Genomic DNA, 8,834 nt, shown 5'->3' with positions numbered 1-8,834 from the left:
TCTGCGTTGAAGGCTTTGCTTGTCAGAAGGTTGCAAAAGGGGATTGCGTGAACCCTGGGACACTGCAACCGTCATAAATGTGAGTCAGTTGCCAAGCCTCTGAATTAGGATTATGTGACCATGGGGATGCTGCAATGTTGTAACTTGAAAAACGGTCATAAGTCACTTTTTTCAGTGCCGTTGTAACTTGAAAACTGTCACTAAATGAACCAGGGGTGGGCTGCTGGGGGTTTGCATGGATTTGGGAGAACCTCTAGCTAAGATTCTGTGCAGTTTGGAGAACCCCCAAATCCCACTCCTGGCTGGCCCCACCCACCCCGCCGCTCCCCTCCCAGGAGTCCTCACGCGGCCCATTTTGGATGCAGGTCAGTGCACGGAGACTTGGGGAGGGCGAAAAATGGACCAACCAGAAGTTCAGGAAGGCTGGAAACGGGCCCGTTTCCGGCCTCCAGAGGGACTCTGGAGCCTGGGGAGGCTGTTTTTGCCCTCCCGGAGATTCAAGGAAAGCCTCCGGAGCCCGGGGAGGGCAAAACCGCCCCCTCCACCGTGGTGCAGGAGGCTGACTAGGCCACGCCCACCATGGCCACACCCACCCAGCAACCGGGCAGACAACCCCTTGCTAAAATTTTTGAAGCCCACCCTTGAAATGAACTGTTGTTAAGTCGAGGAATATCTGCAGAAAGAGAAAAAACATTCCTTATGCAGCTCTCCGCTTGGCTAATTTTGCCAAATTTAGAACCGTATAAAATGGCATGGGGAATCTTAACGAACACTGTGTGGCCTGTGATTTCCTCCTTGTCCCATGGCCCCTGAGGTAGGAATTGCAAAACGTGGTCAGTGGCTTTCCTGAGCTATGAGTCCTTTTGCAAAGCCAACATTTCTGGCACCGTCTCTCTCACCTAGATGGGGCCAGCTTCTTGAATTCAGACAGCAGGAAAACGCTCCAGGGCTCCTTCAGCCATTCATTGACTGTGTCCTGAATCCAGGAAGTCTTTAATGCTGATCTTAGGGAATAGCTAATCTCCTAGAATTGACTGAAAGTAAAAGACAACACATTTTATTGCTCGTTACATAAGCCTGGCTCTTTGGAGAGATTTTTCTGGCTCAAATAACACCACCATTTCTCCTCAGGAGAGAATGGGGGGGGGATAGCCTTGAACTGTGGGACTCCCCCGAATAGAATCATCTACGGATTATCTAGGGCAGTGTTTCTCAAAGTCAGCAACTTTAAGACGAGTGGACTCAGTGGTGAAATCCAAATTTTTTTACTACCAGTTCTGTGGGCATGGCTTGGTGGGCATGGTGTGGCTGGGTGGGTGTGGCAAGGGAAGGATACTGCAAAATCCCATTCCCACCCCACTCCATGGGAAGAATATTGCAAAATCTCCATTCTCACCCCACTCTGGGGCCAGCCAGAGTTAGTATTTGCTGATTCTCCGAACTACTCAAGATTTCCGCTACTGGTTCTCCAGAACTTGTCAGAACCTGCTGGATTCCACCCATGTGGAACTCCCAGAATTCCCCAGCATGTTGACTAGGGAATTCTGGGAGTTGGAGTCCACCCATCTTAAAATCGCAGAGCTTGAGCAACTCTGAGCTTCAGGGCACTGTTGATTCATATAATGTTGGCTGTCAGAGTTTTTCTCAACCTTGGCAATTTTAAGATGTATAGACTTCAACTCCCAGATTTCCCCAGCCAGCATGCTGGGGAAGGAAATTGTGGGAGTTGGCGTCCACAAATCTTAAACTTGCCAAGATTAAGAAATGCTGGACCAGATGAAAACATTGTTATCTATATTCACTTATTAGTTGTAGCATAAGGGAAAATAATATTCGGAAATAGGAAATAAGTCAGAGCATTTGTCTATTCTTAAATAGGGAAATCAAGTACAGTGCAGCTGATCACTCAATGTGAGAAATTGTAATGCAAGCTTTGATGAGACAGGTAATGAGTTCAAAAGCACAGCAGCTTTCCATCCATTAAAAAGTAGACATCTGGAAAAAAAAGTAATGAATAAAATCTAGCTATACCTCAGATTCAAATCTCTGCATTATTCCTCTTCCTCCTTTGCTACTGTTGCTCCAATTTTTGGCCTAAAGTGCTCAGGACAAATTGTATGGAGTTTGTTTCTCCCAGCTCCCACATGCCTACCAGTATACCAAAGGTGTTTTTTCAAGAAGCAATTGGACTTTCTTGTTTTTTTCTATTGAATACGTTTCGCTTCTCATCCAAGAAGCTTCTTCAGATCTGGCAGGATAGGGCACCCTGAGGACACAGATAAATTTCTAAGTGCTTCAATGATCTTCTAAAAGGATGCAAATGGCCAGCTGTCTGCAAGGAATACTGTATAAATCCTTCCATTCTCCACTATCCTGTCAGAGCTGAAGAAGCTTCTTGGATGAGAAGCAAAATGTCTTCAAAAAAAAGTCCAGTTGCCTCCTGAAAAGGCACCTTTGGGACAACCATGATCTGGATGACTGAGAACTTCTACAGTTTTCCACCAGTGGTTTCAAAACAGTAATTGAAGTTGGTTATTGCTTTCAAAAGAAACATGTGACCCATTTTATAGCTCAAAACAGATTAGTCCTTTTGTACATGAAAACAAGTCCAGTCTTTGCATCGAGGCCAAAAATCTAAACATAAAGAATGCAGTTGAAAAGACAGATACAAGAACAGTATCACCAACAAAAAAAAAAACTAAATTAATTCAGAAGAAATCCTGTTTTCTTCGGTGTTTTAGATTAGGTATGTCCACCAGATGTTCTAGACCAGGGATCTGCAACCTTAAACACTCCAAGAGCCATCTGGACCTGGTTCCCACAGAAAAGAAAACACTGGGAGCCACAGTGTTGGGCGTGGCCAATGCCCTGGGTGGGCGTGGCCAACTCAACGTTACTCACTTCCACCAGTCACATGATTCCCCCCCTAGCCACACCTACCCAGCAGGTCATTAGGGCAGAGAACCGGTTGTTAAAAAACACTGGGAACCACAAAACCCTTTTGACATCTCCCTCCCTCCCTCCCTCCCTCCCCTCTCTCTCCCTCTCTCTCCCCCTCTCTCTTTGTATCTCTGTACCTCTCCGTCCCCCCATCTCTCTTTATTTTTTTTATTTTTGTTTTTAAATTTCATTTATATGTTGCCCTTCTCCGGAGACTCAGGGCGGCTTACAATGCGTTAAGCAATAGCCTTCATCCTTTTGTATATTTTATACAAAGTCAGCTTATTGCCCCCACAAACTGGGTCCTCAATTTACCCACCTTAGAAAGGATGGAAGGCTGAGTCAACCTTGAGCCTGGTGAGAATTGAACTCACAGTAATTGCAGGCAGCTGGATGTTAAATGCTGCCTTAGGAGGCATTAGCCTCCTACGCTACTCAGGCTCCTGAGTGGCGTTATTTGCCCCAGGTGAGGAGTAACTGGGAGGGGAGGCGAGGAGGGGTGCCAGCCAGTGGTGGGATCACCCGACAGGGAGCCACAGCAAAGGGCCCAAAGAGCCACATGCAGCTCTAGAGCTGCAGGTTGCTGACACACGTTCTAGATTATGGATCCCATCACCCCTAGCCAGTGCAGGGAGTGAGAGTTGTAGACCAACATATCTGAAAATGGTGGAAGGTTTCTATCTTGGAGATATACTTGGGCAGGTTTGGTTCACAGATCTCATTTTGTTTTAACCATGGTTCATTGAGCAAATCACAATGGACTGGGTCATCTATGCTTCTCATTCACCCTGGATGTTTTCATGACGTGCGATTGTAGACAGCCGTGGAAGTACTTAATAACTTCTCCCTAAAGCTTTTCTTAATTAAACAGGAGGGCAGAAACTTGTACCCGCTTTAATGTTTTTCAAGTACTTAGTGCAGTTATTTCAATTGACTTCAATTCCCACAATTCTTAGCCGGCTCAGAATCTTGTAGGTTCACTGCTTGTTAGCAAGCCTACATACCACTGGGAATAATCCTGCTGCTTTGAGAATGTACAATTAACAACTTTCCACAACACTCCGGATTAATCTCAGGAGTATTGTGGGAAATTAAGAGGGCAGTGAGACTCAGCTTCTTCTATTGCAGGTAAGGCTGGGGAAGCGGGCAATTTAAAAGGAATCTCCATGTAGGTCAGACGTGTCCAACCTGCAGTCCGCAGACCACATGCAGCCCAGGACACCTAGTAATGCAGCCCCACAAAATCGTATACTTTTAACATTATTTAGTCATAAGAGTCGCTGTAGCGCAGTGGTTAGAATGCAGTCCTGCAGTTAATTCTGCTGACTGCCGGCTGTCAGCAGTTTGGCAGTTCGAATCTCACCAGGCTCAAGGTTGACTCAGCCTTCCATCCTTCCGAAGTCGGTAAAATGAGGAGCCAGATTGTTGGGGGCAATAAGATGACTCTTGTTAGCTCTGCTGGTATGGACATGTCCTGAGAGCAGCATTTTCCACCATTACCAAGACTGGCTACCAACTAGAAGTCAATGGCCGGCGACCTTGCGGGCATCCAAAACAGAGATGCCAAGATACCATCGACAAAGACATGCAAGCAGAAGGGCTGCACCCCAGAGACACAGCTGATCGTGCAAAGTGGTGTTCAATGATCCGAAAAGCGGACCCTGCACTTGAGGGAATATGCTAGGAAGAAGAAGAAGAATATGCTGACTCTGTAAACCGCTTAGAGTGGGCTAGAAAGCACGGTGAAGTGGTATATAAGTCCAAGCGCTATTGCTATATACATATGCATATGCATATACACAAACTACAGTATATTATATATATATATTTATATGCTGCCCAAAACAATTCCTCTTCACTCAATGCAGCCCAGGCAAGTCCAAAGATTGGATACGGTGGCTCAGTGGCTAAGACGCTGAGATTGTCGATCAGAAAGATCGGCAGTTCGGCGGTTCGAATCCCTAGCACCAGATAACGGAGTGAGCTCCCGTTACTTGTCCCAGCTTCTGCCAACCTAGCAGTTCGAAAGCAGGTAAAAAATGCAAGTAGAATCGAACTGCTGAACTGCTGGCAGTCAGCAGAAGTAGCCTGCAGGATTGCATTCTAACTACTGCGCCACCACGGCATAAATCGAGGACTGCCTGTAGTGTGAAACCTTTTCTTTGGCAACGTCCTGTGCTTTAGAATCCCACCCTTCCTAGAAGCTTATCTGCTTTGTCTGGATTGAAGGGGACCCTCAATGGAAAGACCTCATCTTCAAAGGCACGTGCCTGTATTATCACTGAAATGATACTCTGGATGAAACCTTGAAAGGTCCTTATGAAAAGCAGGTCCAGGAATGTGAGATTGAAATCTTCAGGAGATCTGGTCTTAATTAACTCAGGGAAGGGAAAACTGAGGGTCTTATGAAGCCCCCTTAGAGCTTTTGTTTGGTCCCCAGAGCATCTCCTAACTTGCTGCTCACTTTTTTGGGTTGCTGGGTTGCTGTTTAGCACAAGCTACACTGCTCATATTGTCACTGCAAGATTTCTCGTCAGCTTTACGCTTACTAATTCTCCAATATAGGGGGGGAAAAATACTTGTTCTCAGTCCAGCAGGAAGAGCACAATGGGGATCATGTGTGCGTGGGAAGGCCGATCATTTGCTCCTGTAGCCTCATCTTGGCCAAGATCCCAGCAAATTTAAAGCTGGAACCCTTTTGCTGGTTTTTATTTTTTTGCCCTGATCTTGGCAGATGCAAACGGTTGGCCCGGTTTTTGCCAAGGGTGGCTGAGTAGAGGGTATGTTCTTCCCCGGTTAATCCTGTTATCTCATTAAGAGCCCTTTAATGGACAAACTCCCCTTCCGTTAATTCGAAAAGGAGAAGAAGAAGAAACAGGAGCAGCGTGTGCAAAAGAAGAAAGGACAATGTTAAATCAACAGAGACGGGAGCATTGTTTGAAGGGCCTGTCGGTGAGGGAGGGAGAAACGGGTGTTGGTGACGGTGGAAAGGATCAGCAGAAACAAATACAGGGCAAAACCAAGCAGCTGAACTTTTAAGCATTTGGGGAGAAAAAAAATCGCATCTGTTTTTGTGTGTGTTTGAAACATCCCTAAACAATTAGCACCCTGTTCCTGAGAGAAGGATTTATGGCTATGTGACTACAGTTCAGCTATTGATCCGGTTTCCCTTTAAGGCAAAACAGATGTTTTATTGCTGCTTTCATAGATGTGGCTTTGACTATGGAAGGGAGAGAAAGAGATGGACCTGGAGTTGTCTGGTCGCAACCTTAATGGAATGTGATCTCCTGATGCAACGACACGGATGCGCTGGCTGCCTGCACCGTGATGCCCATCTGTGACTGAGTGGGATTTTCACACAGTCAGAAGGTTTAAACTGGCAAGGCCTTAAACCTTTCTCTCTTTGCGGATTAGACCGTCAGCGGCTTGCGAGGGCATATGCCACTCCATTATGCTCAGCGGGGCACGCGCACACAGCTGTCAGCAGGTTGGGCAACCTGTTGATTACTGCTACCCTCTGCCGGGTGGTGCCTGGCACAGCGCAACATTTGCTGTGCAGGCAAAAGGCAGGGTTTCTTTTCCCAGGCTGAGACTAGGAGGACGGTGGGTTCTGGAGTGATGTGTATCTCCACTCCATTTATTTATTATTTATTTATTAGTTCGATTTATATGCCTCCCTTCTCCAGAGACTCAGGACAGTTTACAATGCGTTAAGCAATAGCCTTCATACTTTTGTATATACCTGCTTAGTAGGGCTTTCGGGCCCCCCTAAGAGGTGTTCTTTTTTATACAAAGTCAGTTTATTGCCCCCACAATCCGGGTCCTCAGTTTACCTACCTTGAAAGGATGGAAGGCTGAGTCAACCTTGAAGTTCTGGTCCTGTTCAAATCCACATACCACCCCTCCCCCTTCCCCCCAATTTATTATTTATTTTATTTTATTTTATCATATTTATATACCGCCGTACTCCCAGGGGACTCAGGGCGGTGAACAGCCAAGATAAAAATACAAATAACATACAAAAGTTAAAAGCTATTAAAAATAGATTAAATAATTTGGGCTCAAAAAACAAATTTAAAAACAACCAATTTATGTAAAACATTTAAAACCCAATTTAAAAGGGAGAGTTAGGCCAGACCAGCCTGTTGGAATAAAAACGTTTTTAGGGCGTGGCGGAAAGTGCGTAAATCTTGGATCCTCCGTATCTCCGGCGGGAGCTCGTTCCAGATGGCAGGTGCCCCCACAGAGAAGGCTCTCCCCCTGGGGGCCACCAATCGACATTGTTTGGCCGATGGCACCCTAAGGAGCCCCTCTCTATGGGACCAAAGAATGAACCAAAGGACAGAATTGACTGGATGTTTAGACTTTCCAAGTGTGGAAGAAGGTGACTAAAAAAGAGAGAGGAGCCTTCAAGGAGTGTCCCTCCCTACCCCCCAATCCAGAACAAAGAGCAACAGAATTGGAAAGGACATCACTAAGGCAGAATGCCAGCAAACCAGAGCTGGGTTTCAGCAGGTTCTGACCAGTTCTGGAGAACCGGTAGTGGAAATTTTGAGTAGTTCAGAGAACCGGTAGTAAAAATTCTGACTGGCCCCACCCCCCCATCTATTCTCTACCTCCCAAGTCCCAGCTGATCGGGAGGAAATGGGGATTTTGCAGTAACCTTCCCCTGGATTGGTGAGGGAATGGAAAAATGGCCTGAAAAACAGTCAGAAAAAAAGCCTGAAAACACCCTGAAAAATGGCCAAAAACAGGCATCTGTGTGCTGGCCAGCTGGTCTTCGGGTTTCCGGTGCTCCGGTGTACACACATGTACACACGTTCCAGTTTGGGCATTCAGTGCCGAAAAGGTTCACCATCACTGGTATAGGGTCTCCTGCTTGAGTAGGGGGGTTGGACTAGAACAGGGGTCAGCAACCTGCGGCTCTGGAGCTGCATGCGGCTCTTTCACCCCTCTGCTGTGGCTCCCTGTCACTCAAAATATGCGTCACAACCGCCAATGTGCAACACCTGCCAGCACGCGATTTATTGAGCTTTTCAACCTCCAGTAGGCTAACCATGGATAAATCCAAGAAAAGAAAAGTTTCAGAAGAAAACAGAACGTTTAATTCAACTACATATGCTAGTTTTGTGGCCGCTCACGAAATAGTCAGGCACGGGAAGGGTTTTGTGGCTCCCGGTGTTTTCTTTTCTGTGGGAAATGGGTCCAAATGGCTCTTTGAATGTACAAGGTTGCAGACCCCTGGACTAGAAGACTTCCAAGGTCTCCTCCAACTCTGTTATTCTGTTATTTTAATCTTGGTTACTCTACTGGTCTGAGACCACAGATAAAAGTCTTAACTGAACTGACCAGTTTAATATGGTTAGTAAGGTTTAGTATGATTTGCAAACTGTTTGGTTAGTTTATCATTCAATGCTTGTTTTCATTCAACATTCTTAATGAGGTCAGTTAAGATGCTACAGCAGATGCATTTCACCCAACTTGCTAATATTGTAAAACTTCGTTGAGGCTTTTTGCAGCCTAGAATATAGTGCACAATCGGCTTGTTTACTTCCTTCATAATTCAGTATCTTTTGAACCCAGAAAGTAGCCTAATTCAAAGTAAGCCTGTCACTCAGACCAGCCCCGTGATACTTCTTATTGCTGTCACAAGGGGGGAAAAAATCCGTCAAAAATATCCTGCCAAATTTCAGTTGATGCATTTGAAATCGGAGGGTGAATGTGGCCTGCGGTTACCCAAATTTACAATAGGGTGTTGCAACATGTTTTTTGGCAATGATTGGATAAAGGGAAGCTTCTTTATGTGTTGGTCTTAGCAAGGCTGGTGCTGAGAAGCCACAGAGTGTTACCTATTGTAGAAAGTTAGCACCTACCCCTCTCCTAGGAAAATGAAA

The sequence above is a fragment of the Pantherophis guttatus genome, chromosome 10 (assembly GCF_059756535.1).
Source record: "Pantherophis guttatus breed Tessera chromosome 10, ASM5975653v1, whole genome shotgun sequence".
Classification (NCBI taxonomy): Eukaryota; Metazoa; Chordata; class Lepidosauria; order Squamata; family Colubridae; genus Pantherophis; species Pantherophis guttatus.
Note: the sequence above shows the minus strand (reverse complement) of the source record.